This window comes from Heptranchias perlo, chromosome 11 (genome assembly GCF_035084215.1).
Source record: "Heptranchias perlo isolate sHepPer1 chromosome 11, sHepPer1.hap1, whole genome shotgun sequence".
NCBI classification, from domain to species: Eukaryota; Metazoa; Chordata; class Chondrichthyes; order Hexanchiformes; family Hexanchidae; genus Heptranchias; species Heptranchias perlo.
Genome location: NC_090335.1, coordinates 61,368,504 through 61,385,040, shown reverse-complemented (window position 1 = coordinate 61,385,040; position 16,537 = coordinate 61,368,504).

The following is a 16,537-nucleotide window of genomic DNA, read 5'->3' as shown; positions in this document are numbered from 1 at the left end:
CAAGTTTGCCAATGACTGGTAAAGATTGGTGGCATAGTAAGTGTAGACTGAAGCGTAAAATTAGAAAGAGACATTGATAGATTAAGTGAGTGGGCAAAACTGTAGCAGGTGGATTTCAACACGGGTAAGTGTGAGGTCATCCACTTTGGACCAAAAAAGGATCTGAGTATTTTTGAAATGGTGAAAAGCTAGGAACAATGGAGGTCCAAAGAGATTTAGGGGGTCCATGTACATAGATCAGTAAATTGTAGTGGTCAGATACAAAAAATAATCAAAAAGGCTGATGGACTGTTAGCCTTTATACCTAGAGGGCTAGAATATAAAGGGGAGGATGTTATGCTATAACTATACAAAGCCCTGGTGAGACCACATCTGGAGTACTGCGTATAGTTCTGGGCACCGCACCTTAGAAAGGATATATTGGCCTTGGAAGGAGTGCAGTGCAGATTCACCAAAATGTTACCAGGGCTCCAAGGGTTAGATTATGAGGAGAGATTACATAAACTAGGCTTGAATTCCCTGGAGTATAGAAGGTTACGGGGTGATTTGATTGAAGTTTTTAGGATTTTGAAAGGAATTGATAGGGTAGATAGAGAGAAACTTTTTCTGCTGGTGGAGGAGTCTAGGCCTTAAAATCAGAGCCAGGCCATTCAGGAGAGAAGTTAGGAAACACTTCTTCACGCAATGGCTGGTAGAAGTGTGGAACCCTCTCCCACAAAAAGCAGTAGATGCTAGCTCAATTAATAATTTTAAATCTGAGACCGACAGATATTTGCTAGCCAAGGGTATTAACGGATATGGAGCCAAGGCGGGTGGTTGGAGTTAGGATACAGATCAACGATGATCTCATTGAATGGTGGAACAGGCTCAAGGGGCTGAATGGCCTACTCCTGTTCCTATGTTCCTGTGTATGTTGTAAACTGGAACGGTTCTAAATTTGTCTAAAATGTAGTCTACAGTATAGAATATTACAATACCTTGTTTACATGCCCCCTTTAAGTGAAAATTACAATTAATAATGATAACAAAAGACAAATGAATCCAACATGATTTTGAAATAAACACTGCTGTCAAATATGGCAGCCTATCAGGAGGTAAACATGAAATATTTGCATCATCAAAACATCTCAAAGCAATTAACACAATGGGGTGGAAATTCATCCAGGCCCGCTGTTAGGCCCAGACTCAGCGCTGCACAAGCAGCACATGTCCCAACCGGGAGGCCTGAGGTCGGCCCGAAATTGGGCCTCGTTAACATTTTATTTATTTATTTATTTATTCATTCATTCACGGGATGTGGGCATCGCTGGTGAGGCCAGCATTTATTGCCCATCCCTAATTGCCCTCGAGAAGGTGGTGGTGAGCCGCCTTCTTGAACCGCTGCAGTCCGTGTGGTGACGGTTCTCCCACAGTGCTGTTAGGAAGGGAGTTCCAGGATTTTGACCCAGCGACAATGAAGGAACGGCGATATATTTCCAAGTCGGGATGATGTGTGACTTGGAGGGGAACGTGCAGGTGGTGTTGTTCCCATGCGCCTGCTACTCTTGTCCTTCTAGGTGGTAGAGGTCGCGGGTTTGGGAGGTGCTGTCGAAGAAGCCTTGGCGAGTTGCTGCAGTGCATCCTGTGGATGGTACACACTGCAGCCACAGTGCGCCGGTGGTGAAGGGAGTGAATGTTTAGGGTGGTGGATGGGGTGCCAATCAAGCGGGCTGCTTTATCTTGGATGGTGTCGAGCTTCTTGAGTGTTGTTGGAGCTGCACTCATCCAGGCAAGTGGAGAGTATTCCATCACACTCCTGACTTGTGCCTTGTAGATGGTGGAAAGGCTTTGGGGAGTCAGGAGGTGAGTCACTCGCCGCAGAATACCCAGCCTCCGACCTGCTCTCGTAGCCACAGTATTTATATGGCTGGTCCAGTTCAGTTTCTGGTCAATGGTGACCCCCAGGATGTTGATGGTGGGGGATTCGGCGATGGTAATGCCGTTGAATGTCAAGGGGAGGTGGTTAGACTCTCTCTTGTTGGAGATGGTCATTGCCTGGCACTTATCTGGCGCGAATGTTACTTGCCACTTATGAGCCCAAGCCTGGATGTTGTCCAGGTCTTGCTGCATGCGGGCTCGGACTGCTTCATTATCTGAGGGGTTGCGAATGGAACTGAACACTGTGCAGTCATCAGCGAACATCCCCATTTCTGACCTTATGATGGAGGGAAGGTCATTGATGAAGCAGCTGAAGATGGTTGGGCCGAGGACACTGCCCTGAGGAACTCCTGCAGCAATGCCCTGGGGCTGAGATGATTGGCCTCCAACAACCACTACCATCTTCCTTTGTGCTAGGTATGACTCCAGCCACTGGAGAGTCTTCCCCCTGATTCCCATGGACTTCAATTTTACTAGGGCTCCTTGGTGCCACACTCGGTCAAATGCTGCCTTGATGTCAAGGGCAGTCACTCTCACCTCACCTCTGGAATTCAGCTCTTTTGTCCATGTTTGGACCAAGGCTGTAATGAGGTCTGGAGCCGAGTGGTCCTGGCGGAACCCAAACTGAGCATCGGTGAGCAGGTTATTGGTGAGTAAGTGCCGCTTGATAGCACTGTCGATGACACCTTCCATCACTTTGCTGATGATTGAGAGTAGACTGATGGGGCGGTAATTGGCCGGATTGGATTTGTCCTGCTTTTTGTGGACAGGACATACCTGGGCAATTTTCCACATTGTCGGGTAGATGCCAGTGTTGTAGCTGTACTGGAACAGCTTGGCTAGAGGCGCAGCTAGTTCTGGAGCACAAGTCTTCAGCACTACAGCTGGGATGTTGTCGGGGCCCATAGCCTTTGCTGTATCCAGTGCATTCAGCCGTTTCTTGATATCACGTGGAGTGAATCGAATTGGCCGAAGACTGGCTTCCGTGATGGTGGGGATATTGGGAGGAGGCTGAGATGGATCATCCACTCGGCACTTCTGGCTGAAGATGGTTGCAAACGCTTCAGCCTTATCTTTTGCACTCACGTGCTGGACTCCGCCATCATTGAGAATGGGGATGTTTGCAGAGCCTCCTCCTCCCGTTAGTTGTTTAATTGTCCACCACCATTCACGACTGGATGTGGCAGGACTGCAGAGCTTTGATCTGATCCGTTGGTTGTGGAATCGCTATGCTCTGTCTATGTATGAGCTGCCGGCACCTGTCACACTTCCACAGGCAGCTTGCGCATTTAAGATGACGAATGTCGGGCTGTTTGCTTTGCCACCTACTATTGTTATGGAGGCAGCGGCATCAACCATTTTGCCTTGAGTAATGTCCCACAATGGGCAATAAGATTAACAAGAGGTTAATTTTAATTTTTGCTATTGGTTGAGTAAGGAATGTTTGCCGGGGCACCAACAGAGCCTGCTGCTCCTCTTCAAATCGTGCTATGGGATCTTTAATGTTCATCTGAATGGGTTGATTTGAGCTTGGTTTAATGTCTTCCCTGAAGGGAGGATGAGGTCTTTACAGTTCTTCACACAACAAAGTCCTGATCTCAACTGCATCATCTTACTGTGACACAGGTTGCGAGTACTTTCATACAGGGAGTGTAGGAAAAATTGTAGTAGGGTATCTCAGGGCACTCTTGCACAACTTCAGGCAGATTGCTTGAGAGTAGCCTTGGAGCAGTTCCTCTGCCCACCCTCTTGGCCATAGTTATGTTGTATTAGTACTGAAACCACTTACAATTCTGCCAACGGCTCCATTACTACCGTTGCTCTATAAGCAGCCAGGACATTACAATGTTCATCAACAAGAATACTTGTAATAAGAAATTCTTGAAAACACTGAATGTTTCTTTAGGTGCATCACTCTGCCCTATAATTAGCTTACTAATGGGTATAGCTTGATATTTGAATTGCTCTCTTTTAAAGTTATTCTTGAACACCTCAAGAATTTTTAGTTATTCAGGGAGAGCCAGCATGGATTTGTGAAAGGTAGGTCGTGCCTGACAAACCTGATTGAATTTTTTGAAGAGGTGACTAAAGTAGTGGACAGGGGAATGTCAATGGATGTTATTTATATGGACTTCCAGAAGGCATTTGATAAGGTCCTACATAAGAGACTGTTAGCTAAGTTAGAAGCCCACGGAATCGAGGGAAAAGTACGGACTTGGTTAGGAAATTGGCTGAGCGAAAGGTGACAGAGAGTAGGGATAATGGGTAAGTATTCACATTGGCAGGATGTGACTAGTGGAGTCCCGCAGGGATCTGTCTTGGGGCCTCAATTATTCACAATATTTATTAACAACTTAGATGAAGGCATAGAAAGTCTCATATCTAAGTTTGCCGATGACACAAAGATTGGTGGCATTGTAAGCAGTGGAGATGAAAACATAAAATTACAAAGGGATATTGATAGATTAGGTGAATGGGCAAAATTGTGGCAAATGGAATTCAATGTAGACAAATGTGAAGTCATCCACTTTGGATCAAAAAAGGATAGAACAGGGTACTTTCTAAATGGTAAAAAGTTAAAAACAGTGAATGTCCAAAGGGACTTAGGGGTTCAGGTGCATAGATCATTGAAGTGTCATGAACAGGTGCAGAAAATAATCAAGAAGGCTAATGGAATGCTGGCCTTTATATCTAGAGGACTGGAGTACAAGGGGGCAGAAGTTATGCTGCAGCTATACAAAACCCTGGTTAGACCGCACCTGGAGTACTGTGAGCAGTTCTGGGCACCGCACCTTCGGAAGGACATATTGGCCTTGGAGGGAGTGCAGCGTAGGTTTACTAGAATGATACCCGGACTTCAAGGGTTAAGTTACGAGGAGAGATTACACAAATTGGGGTTGTATTCTCTAGAGTTTAGAAGGTTAAGGGGTGATCTGATCGAAGTTTATAAGATATTAAGGGGAACGGATAGAGTGGATAGAGAGAAACTATTTCCACTGGTTGGGGATTTTGGGAGTAGGGGGCACAGTCTAAAAATTAGAGCCAGACCTTTCAGGAGCGAGATTAGAAAACATTTCTACACACAAAGGGTGGTAGAAGTTTGGAACTCTCTTCCGCAAACGGCAATTGATACTAGCTCAATTGCTAAATTTAAATGTGAGATAGATAGCTTTTTGGCAACCAAAGGTATTAAGGGATATGGGCCAAAGGCAGGTATATGGAGTTAGATCACAGATCAGCCATGATCTTATCAAATGGTGGAGCAGGCACGAGGGGCTGAATGGCCTACTCCTGTTCCTATGTTCCTATGTCCTATGGCTGTTACTTCATTGCAGACACATACCTGACCATTGGTCAGGCCTAATGTTAGCACTCGTCTTATAATTAGGCCCACTCAGTGAACAGTCACAGGTATATTGCCTTACAGTTCTGCGTTGCTAAGCTCGATGTCTGAGGCAGTTACATTCACTTACAACGAGAGCTGTATTATACACTAGGCATCTCACTTTCATGCTCTGTGCTGCTTAGTTGTAATACCCAAGCACTGCTACACAGAGTGCTGTGGTTTACAGAGTGTCCCACTTTTTTTGGCATGTTGCTGTTCAGGTTATCACCGTGGTGACACAAACACATTCTCTCTGCGTTACCACATGCTTCCTTTATAGAGAGGGCAGCCATCTGAAAAGGAGCCTGGAGACAGCCTTGATTAATTTCACACTCTATCAGTAGTACAATACTGCCGAGAAAAAAATTACAGTTCTGAATACACAAGCGGAAAGCTTTCATCCTCTGTTATTTTTGACTGTGGAAAATGAAAACATAAAGGCGTACCACAGTTTAATTCCCATTCATTGACAGGACACACAGTGAATCAGAGCATCCTGACACTGCCTTAGCTCTCAGCGGCTCAGCTGCTTTCATGTGCAGCCCATCTGAGTTCAATGGATGTTTTATTGATGGTTTTGTTCATAAATAGCTATATAGAACAACTTATACAACCTACAAATCTAACTGCACATTATACAGCAAGTCATTTCATTGAATACTTGTAGCTTTGCAAACCTATTTATTTTTTTTACAAGGAAGGGACCTTGTTGATTAAACAGAATGATTGTCAATTTAAGATAAATCAAAATACAGAAGATTCATTAATTCTATGATAAAGTTGTAGTGAACAATCATTATTTATTCAAAAACCACTTTGCAAGCTCCCATTCCAAAAGCATCCAGTAGGTCTGCTTTTGACTGCTTGCTTCCAGTTCCCAGCTGTCACTGAGAATTTGATCCCTTATACTGGTAGAACTAATTAGTTGATAATTTACGCAGCCTTTGCCTCTTTAAATACTTGGAATGCTAATGTATTCTGTGTCATAAAACTGATGAAACTGTGTATTTGTATTATATAATTTTAAAAATTGGTATTCAACCAGTCAGTGTTTTTAAGTAGATCTTGTGGCCTAGAAATTCAATCGCAGTGGGTGGGACGCGTGCTGCATGTGCCTGTTCACGTGGTCCCAGGCAGCATGTTAAATTCATGCCGGGGCTTCATTAAAATGGTTCAGGCATGCAGCCAGCGTTACCATTGGCTATTCATTGGCTGCACGCCAATTTTTGGGGGGCTGAAAATCGGGCGTCTCTGACGTCACTTAAAGGCAGCCATCATATCTTAAAGGGGAGGCGCACTGTGTCTTCAGACAATAGGGGAAGCTTCTGAAAAAGAAATGGTTGCTGTCTGAGGCTGAACCAGACTGTTTGCAAGCTTGGCATCCTATTTGACCCTGAGCTGAGCTTCTGATCCCAAATCTTCTCCATCAAAAGACCGTCTACTACCACCTCCATAATATTGCCCGTTTCTGCCTCTGCCTCAGCCCATTTTCTGCTGAAATCATAACAGGTGATCCTTAAAGGGACCGCTCTAGGTTGCCACCAAAAAGGTAAGTTTGTTAAAAATACTTACCTGAATGTGGAGTTGAGAGGAGCAGGAGTGCTCCTCCCAACCCCACATTAAAACTGCAGGCCGTTGCCGGCCACTGCTCGCACCTCCTCCAATCGCAAGTTCGACCCTCCTTGATCGCTGCCATCACCCTCCCCCACTGATTGCTGCCGCTACCCTCCCGCCTGACCGCCACCTCGACCCTCTGTCCTGATATCCCGATCACCCCCCGTCCCGATCGCCCTCCTTTTTCCAGTCAAACTCCTCCCGATTGCTTCCCCTTTAACGACCTATCTGAGGGCCGCAGTGGCCCAAGATTTGTAGCCTCTTCACTGGAGAGCTGCCTTGGGATGGCCAGCAGGCGTCTGCAGCTCACTGTGCTAATTTAAATAAGGCCTAAGACCCAATATCGAACGCACCTCATGCCTACCCATTCAGGCGCAGGGATTGAGCCTTGCTCCCTGTTCGGCCGGCAGGCAATATTTTTTTTGTATGATCCATATAATCTTCTAATTTATGACTTCTGAAAATGTTTGAGTGACAAGCACCCACCAACACACAGCACTGACCTTCTGAAATGCACCCATCTGTTATAGTTGTAATGGAACCTAAATTATAAATTAAGTTGTGTCAACTTGCATGTCAATGGAAAAGAAAATCGGAGGTAATGTAAAACGGGCTGCTGATGCGGAAGGCCTTCGATAAAGTGCTACAGAAGAGACTCATGAAAAAGGTCAGGATGTGTGGAGTCAGGGGCCAGGTAGCAGAACAGATTGAAAGATGGATTGATAAGAGACTCATGAAAAAGGTTAGGGTGTGTGGTCAGGGCCCAGGTAGCAGAATGGATTGAAAGATGGCTGCAAAACAGAAAAGAGGGTAGGAGTTAAAGAAAGTTTCTTGGACTGGCGGACAGTGAGAAGTGGTGTCCTGCAGGGATTCTTGCTAGGATCACCATTGTTTACCATATACATAAATGATTTGGAGTCAGAAATTGGAGATATGGCATTGAAATTTGCAGATGATACCAAATTGGGGGGAAATGCTGATAATGTGGAGGACTGCTCCAAAATAGGGAAAGACATAAACAGGCTTGCAGAGTGGTCGGATATATAGCAAATAAAATTCAATATAATGATATGTGAGGTGGTTCATTTTGGTAGGAGGAATAATGAAACCAAATAATGAAGCGTACAAAAATAGGGAGGTAATGTTAAATTTATACAGAACCTTGGTTAGACCACATGTAGAGCACTGTGTGCAGTTCTGGTCTCCATACTACAAAAAGGATATTGAAGCACTGGAGAAAATGCAGAAATGCTTTAAAAGGATGTTATCAGAATTGATAGGATTCAACTATCAGGAAAGATTGAGCAGGCTGGGGCTCATTTTTCTGGAAAAGAGAAGACTAAGAGAAGACCTGATAGAAATCTTTAAAATTATGTAGGGGTTTGATAGGATGGATATAGACAAAGCGTTTCCACTTGTGGGTGAGTCCAGAACAAGGGGTCATAAATATAAGATAGCCACTAACAGATTAAACAAAGAATTTAGGAAGAATTTCTTTACACAGAGAGTGGCGAGAATGTGGAACTCGCTGCGACATGGAGTGGTTGAAGCAGATAGCATTGATGCATTTAAGGGGAGACTTGATGCATACAAGAGAGAGAAGGGAATAGAGGGATATGGGGGCCAGGTGAGAAGCGATAATTAAAGTGAGAGAAGGCTCATGTGGAGCATAAACACTGGCATTGACCAATTGGGTAGAATGGACTGTTTCTGTGCTGTAGATTCTATGTAATTCAATGAAATATATCTGGTGAGGGGGAGAAACTGGAGTGAGGGAAGGGCTAAGAGGATTGGAACAGAGGAGAAGGAAGTTGATGCTGAGGCAGTGGATCGTCTCAAATTTGAATACAAAAAAATTCACACTTGGCATTGAAAATGATGATTGAGGTGGTGGGAAAAGGGGGGCTCAGTGGAAAGGGCTGGAACAACATTTGTTTTTAAAAGGGTGGCTCCTGTATCCTGTGTGCTGTAATATTGGCCTCAGATTTTTCCTTTGGTTCTTTGCTGGGTTATTTGATCACAGTTGGGTCAGTGTCAGGGAGATTACAATTAGTCACAAGGCTCCTGAACCAGGGATGGAAAAGATTAGCCAGAGTTCCTGCTACTGCTCTCTCTCCTTGCATACCACAAACCTCCAAGTATTGCTGCTGAGAGTGAAATGGGAGTATCATTCCCACAGGTCCATTTGGTCAGGTGCCAAAAAAATAAACTATAGCTTTACAGGTGCAAAGAGTATTTGTGCCATGGCACCAAGGCAAAGAAGCTACTTTCTGGCCAAAGGTATTTTAACCCCAAGGCCCTATAATTTTTCTGTGTGCATGGCCTGAATGACCTGCCCAGACACTGATGCACTTTAATCATACTGGAGCTGTTGAATATTGAAAGGCCACTCTCAGGCCAGAGAATGATTGTTTATGGACTATATTGTTAGCTGTAGTGCTATTTGACCTAAGGCTCTGTTCTGTCACAAGTAATGGGAACAGGGCAGGCACAAAGAAACCATGGAGTGATCACTGGGGGAGACGGGACTTGCCAGTTTTCACAGTAGAAATAAACTTGTATTTCATTCTGAGAAACTGTCGAATTCTTGAATTATTTATCAAAACAAACTAAATTGAAATAAAAGCCTCCATAGTTATTAAATTTTCCCACACAGATGGGTATGGGAAATTAGAATTCACTTGCATTACATAGCTTTTTTAAAAATCCTCTTTATTTAAAAGGATGGTATCTCCTTTAGTGAACTTTATGGCTGGCTTTAAAAGCCTTTTCATCAGACCCCAATCAGAACCTAATCTTTCAAAGCTCTCTTTCTCACATTGTTTAGCCTTGCCATTCTGATTGACCTCTACTGGCTCCCCATCCTCTAATACGTCGAGTTCAAAACGCATGTCCTTATTTATAAATCTCTTCACCGCCTCGCCCTGTGCTGCCTCTTCAACCTCCTCCAGCCTTAGGTTCAGCCCGCATCCTCTGCTTCTGGCCATATGTGCATCCTCCCCTCCCTCTGTTCCGCCATCAGTGGCAAAGCCTTCAGCCGTCTCAGCCCTACACTGTAGAAGTGCTCCCCATAAAGCCCTCCACCTTGCTACCTATGCCCCATAACAGTGTTTTATGTTTAATAATATTGATTTGCTGAATCCAACCTTTGATTTTAACAAGAATGTTTCATTGGCAGATAAAGCCGCCACTAGAGGCTTGGATGCATTCAACTAGGGACTTTAAATCAAAAATATTACTAGCCATTATGAATTATGAACACATGAACATATAAAATTGACTGGCAGGAAAAGACCAGCTAGTACATCAAGCCTGCCCCACAGTTAGACCTATTTCTCCCATAACTGGGAGAAACTTGTATGCTTTCAAATGAGTTGACTCTCAGGTATCCAACCCATACCCTAACCTCACTGGCCCATCAAAGAAATTGAAAGTCATCAGCAACAGAGGACAACTATACTCACGGTTCACAGAGAAAGTGCAGATGTACACCAATAAATGATAGGACTGTACATCATGGACTAATTATCATCAGTCCAAAGTACAGTAAAGGTGTGGTTCTCCTCCCATGCCTTGTGTCTGGCAGTTATGGCGAGCCATGTAATCTGGTATTCATCTGCACTCATGTTACTTTCTAACTCCTGATATAACTGATCATTCTCACTTGTGAAGTTATTTATCATATGTCAAGGCTGAACAAGACATATCCTCTACATTACATGCTCTCCTCCAGCAATATTATTTTATAGTAAGGGCACAACACTTGCTTGTCACAGTCATCAATCAATGCAACATCAGAATTACTTTCAACTATTGCTAGTATTGTTTCAATTTGATTGAATTATATGATAATATTTTAAAATATTTATAAATGTTAGAGAGTGAGCATGAGGCTGCAATTTAATACCAGAGTTTGGTGACATCCTTAAGTCATTTGAATTTGTGGTTTATGATTTCATCTGTCCCCATGGAATGAGTTATAATTTCTTTATTCTATGGGGTGATTCCACATTCCCAGTGGGCAGCTGTGTTAGCAGGGAATGTTGGTTGGAGAATCAGGGCTCCCTGTGAGCACGGCTCCCCACAAGAAGCATGGGTCTTGGATCATGGAATCGCCTTTTATATGTAACTATGGATTTCAGTTCATGGTAAGTGAATAAAAAAAGTGTACTATGTACTAATATGTTCATGAAAGGTGCTTTATAAATGCAAGTTCTTTTCTTTTATTGAAGTAACTGTCAGACCGTTTTCAGTTAAACTTGCCATTGTGGAAACAAGTAGCATTATTTGATGCTGGACTGACTGGAGGTAATGTCACCCAATGGGACTGTGTGGCTGAATTAAATCACTGCTGGTTGATTGAATTTATGCTGTGCAAAATATGTAACAAATGCATTAATGTGTTCATATGAAATGTCTTTGCTATCCAAAGGAAGGTATTGACCCCATTTATGTCATAAAATGTGTTAATGACTTTGTTACTAATATTGCACAGCACGATTTCAACTCCGCTAACAGAACATTCTTGTGCATTCTCAGCCTGACTATAGTGCACACAGGTGTGTCAGTGCCCAAACAGGCACACTGAATCTTTTAATTGCCTCAAGTCAGGTTATTGTGCCTACATTATCTAATCAATTGCAGCATTACTTCACACTGAATTAATATTAATGAGGCTGTTCCTTTTGTATCAGTGTTATGGAATTTCGAAAGGGCTGCGAAAAGTCCATATGATTCCCCATATGGAAGGATCAGTGGATGTATCACTTGATGATGCTTATGCCCACCTCCTGGCACAGAGCAGAAATGTCCCTATTTTAGGAGTATATGCATCTGTGTCCTTACCTGTTTCTTATATTTTGAACACCAGTCACAATTTGCAAATAAAGTAGTGAATTTGGTCCAGTCAATAATTTTAGCAAAGTGTGAAAAGTAAATTTAGGACTGATATCAGGAAGTTTTTTGTGCAATAATTGCGCATTATGTGGAATGGACTTCCAGAAGGATGGCTGAGGAAAAACTCTGGAATCATTTAAGAAACAAATGCTCTAATGGGGAATTGTGGATTCTTTCAGGGAGTTCTTCACACTAAGAGTGAGCAACATGTGGATGGAATCTGGATAGGAGTAATGGACGATCTTATGCTGATGCCAACTTTTTCACTAAAATTATCAAAAGTTGGAATAAGGCCACATAAATCACTCTATCACAAACAGCCCCGCATCAAAGGTCAGAATAGGAAAACAAGAAAAAGACAAATCTGAAGTACAAATGGTGAATTTCTCTATAAATTTTTACCATTATGGATATGCATCTAGAAACTAAAGGTACTTTCTGTGAGGGCTTGGGCTGAACTAAAGGGCGGAAAGCCTCTTAGGGCTAGCAGCAAATATTTGTCAGTTGTCAGTTTAATTTGGAACCTCTCCTAGAGCCTGGTTGCATATTGGCTTGATAGTATCCAAGCACATTGCCCTCCCCCCCCACCCAACCCCACTCAGACGAAGAATGGTGCACCAGGATGAAAAGAGAGGGAAAAGAACATCTGAAATAACCCTCAAAAATAGTCCATGACCAATCTAATCAAAGCCATGCAACGATTCCCAAAAGGGCAAATGTCCAAGTTACTGCACTAGGTATATATGAGACCAAACACTTGACTTGTTTTTCTCACTGATGTTGACCACAAGTCAAACTGTTACTTCCTAACCCAAAATGACCTTGTTTTACAAGTTAAATAAAATTATAACAGAAACAAATCAAAACACTGAAATGAGATAAATTAGTTGTCAGGCAAATGGGTTGTGTGCTATAGTTTGACTTTGGTCAACATCAGTGAGAAAAACAAGTCACGTGTTTGGTCTCATATATACCTAGTGCAATAACTTGGACATTTGCCCTTTTGGGAATCGTTGCATGGCTTTGATTAGATTTCTTAAAAAGAAGTTAATTAAAAGCAACAAATGTAAACTTGTTCTAAGTTAATAATATTAAAGGGTATCACCTCTGTGAAAAAATATTTAATATATCTTTTCTCGTCTTCAAGTATATGAAGCGATGATATAAAACATGTTAGTCCATTTCTTATATGTGATTTAATTACAATAAAATGACCCACAGCCCTTCCAGATGATCTCTTTTCCGCAACAAAACAAGATTTGCCATATAGTTTTAAGATGAAGACAGTGTCCCTTTAAAAGCTTGCCTTATGATTTTCATTGATACCACAAAAGCATCAGTTCTCACAGTATGTGAGCCCTTGTAACTGAATGAGTTGTTACATCATTTGACACTGTTTTGTATTGCTGTGGTGAAGGATGGAGATTTAAATTCAAGATCAGGGCACAAATTTTAGTGAGGCTGGTAATCAAATTTTGTTAAATACAGCTTATACCAACATCTAGGGTTCAACAGGATGAACATTGCTGCCTCTGCCCCCTTCTGGCTCTGGCTCTCAGCAACATTACCCTTTTCTTTAATCCAGACTATATTTTCCAACTCACAAAGGCCAAAGTTATTCATGTACCTTTTTAGAACAAATATGCAGTATTCTCAATGCTTAATAAAGTTCCTTTAAACTACAAAATAAATTCAAAAAGATGGACGTTCATTCTTGTAGTTGTCCTCAAATGCATCAAACAGTTTGAACTTTATGAGTAGGCCACGATGTATCAAAACATCTATATAATTAGCTCAATATTTGTCCATGGGCAGATGAAGATGATACTGGATTTTTAAAACTCCAGAACAGTAATCTACCTGAACAACATGGGATTGACTCTTACCCTGTGAAATAACTCAGAGCTCCATCCAGTTCGCACAAGTGCTGTGACTACCACTTTAATATTCTCTGTGTAAGTTCTAATGCAGCAACTGATAAATAAAACATAAATTACAAGAAGCAAGTAAGCATTAGTTTCAATTTATTTGTGTAGCAGTAGTGCTAACCACCACAATTTTGTTAATATCATGCTCTATTGCTTTAATGCACATGACTCACGAGGATAGAAGGTAAAGAGAGAGAGATAATTTTTCTTTCTCCTGTCTATCGTGAATAATTTGTGTTGAATCAATAGTGCACAATCAGTGAATCATTAACAAAATCACAAATGTTTGCTAGTGGACATTGGGTTGGTACTGGATCAGGGTTGGCTGTGAGGCCTCCCAACTATCTAAGCTCATCCATGAAGAATGGCCACTTATGTAAAATACACAGAGAGTGGTGTGTACCCCTGGAATGATAATTCAGCAAGGCAGCACCTTCAGGAGTGGAGGGAAGAAAGTCAGAGGCAGAAAAATGTTGTGTGTCTGCATTTTCAGTCATAAAGTAGAGAGTTATTATAAAAGTAAATTATGGCTAATATAGATGAAAGCCTAAAATGTGCAGAATATTGTAACAAACCCATTAAAAAGCATCAAATGCCACATTGAACATTTAATGTAAATATACTGGGTGGGAAAAAAAAATTGGATAAGGGCCGTTTTTGGGCGCGGGTAGCGTGATACGATATTACCCCGCGCCCAATGACCCCTGCGCGGGCAGGACACAAATTTCGGCTGGCCGAAGGACTCACCTGCAATCAGCGTTCTATTCCGGGCCTTGCACGTGGAATCAATGCAATTTGCACTTTCCACCACTAGGGAGAGCCCAATCTTTTAAAGGGAGAATGTTTCTTAGAAATCTCTTAAAGGTAGCTGGTATCTGTTATTTGCTGAAAATAACAGTCTACTGTCTGCACGGAGTCTGAATGGAGGTCAGACATCGCACACGTAAAACACAGATGCAGGTCCCATCTCTATGTTTACGCACTGATGAGTTATGTTAAGACATTGAATAAAGGTTGTGCACTACTAAATCCCACATCCTTCAATCTACACACCAGACCTCACTAATCTGCCGATCTGAGTTGGTACCAGGCCTGTGAGAGTGCGTGCTCAAGGCTCACTGCTGATGCATTAGGGACCTTGGTGCAAGAGGTGGATAGAAGGAGGAGCATCCTATATCCGCAGTGGGGGGGAGGGGGGGGGGCAAGAGGCCCTCCAGACATATATCCAAAAGGCAGTGGGAGGCAGCGGGTTACGAATTCAATGCCAGGTGCACAGCATCATGAATATGAATGCAGTGCAGGAAGAAGTTTAATGATTTGACATGAGTGGTCAAGGTGAGTGAGGTCAACTGTCAAGTGGCGTTTCCTACCAACTGCACCACGCACTACACCCCCCATCACCCACATACCAATAGACTCTTTCCATCAGTACTCAACTCTTCCAATCAGATGCTTCCTCTCACCCTTACACATTACCATGTTTCAAGCCGCCCACCCACAATTCACAGGCCACATACACTGGCAGCTATTCAACCATGATAGGCACACCAGCCAGACACACGTCCCGCTTTCTTGCAGGAAAAGATGGTGAATATTAAGAGGCAGCAAGTGACAGTGGCATTTAGCCCCTGGAGCCTTTTCCACTATTCAATGAGATCATGGTGGACCTGTGACCTAACTCCAAATACCCGCCTTAGGCCCATATCCCTTAATTCACAGAAATCTATCATTCTCAGATTTAAAATTCACAATTGAGTTGGCATCAACTGCCGTCTGCAGAAGAGCGTTCCAAACATCTCCCACCCTTTGCATGTAGAAGCTTTTCCTAACTTCACTCCTGCACGTCCTGGCTCTAAATGTTAGGCTATGTCCCTGCGTCCTAGTATTCAAATCTAGGAGACCTCCAAAAACAGTTACAAATGTCTCGGCAGCCAGAATCAATAATCCAGCCACTAACCTGTAAATCCTGCACGGTGCCTTTAAATAGCGCTGGTGGGGGGTCCTCCAGGCACTCTAAGACACATTCAGGTGGTCGGGGTTAAGATTGTGCGTTGAGATGAGCGTTAAGTCCTAAAATGGTGTCTATCACTTTAAATCAGCGTTGCACATTGATTGAAGCCATTTTCTCCCTACTTTACATGATTCCAGTGTTCGTTATTTGCGCCTGCTCTAACTCCCATACCAAGATGGCGTCTGGCACACGTCACACTGGAAACGTGCGTGCGCATCCAAGACACCATCTTGGATGTCAGCGAAGCCGTGTAGCGCCGAAACAACGGGCGCTACAGGGTCCAATTTAGCGCCCACTGTGTTGCTTTTCATTTGGGGACAATACATGCTATCCAATCGCTGTGGTTCTTATATTGCTGGATAATCAGATAATTCAGGGTATTAACAGATTCTAGTGTTTGGGTCAGTTAAGGTTTGCATTGAACAACCCACAATATGCTCACATGCCCAGAAAATGCTGACAGTCCGGTAAAATGCTCTGAGCCAAAAAAAAGCCCCAAAACATAGTGCATTAATGTTTAGGAGAAGAATAGTTCCAATCAGTGGCCTGTGAATCAGCCACAGCGAACTTAGAGATGAAGCAATTATCAGCCATCGAGGATTAAAAGAATAAGTGCGAATGACAGGCTGTATAAATTGGGGACAAAATATGTTGGATAAATAAAAGAATAAAGCGTGTTGCTGGATATTAAGTGAGATTAAGGGTAATGCTCAATTCAGCCTCTGAGACAGAGCAGAAATAAGATACCTACTTCAAAGTAGATGAGGAACGTGCAATCTGCCGAAG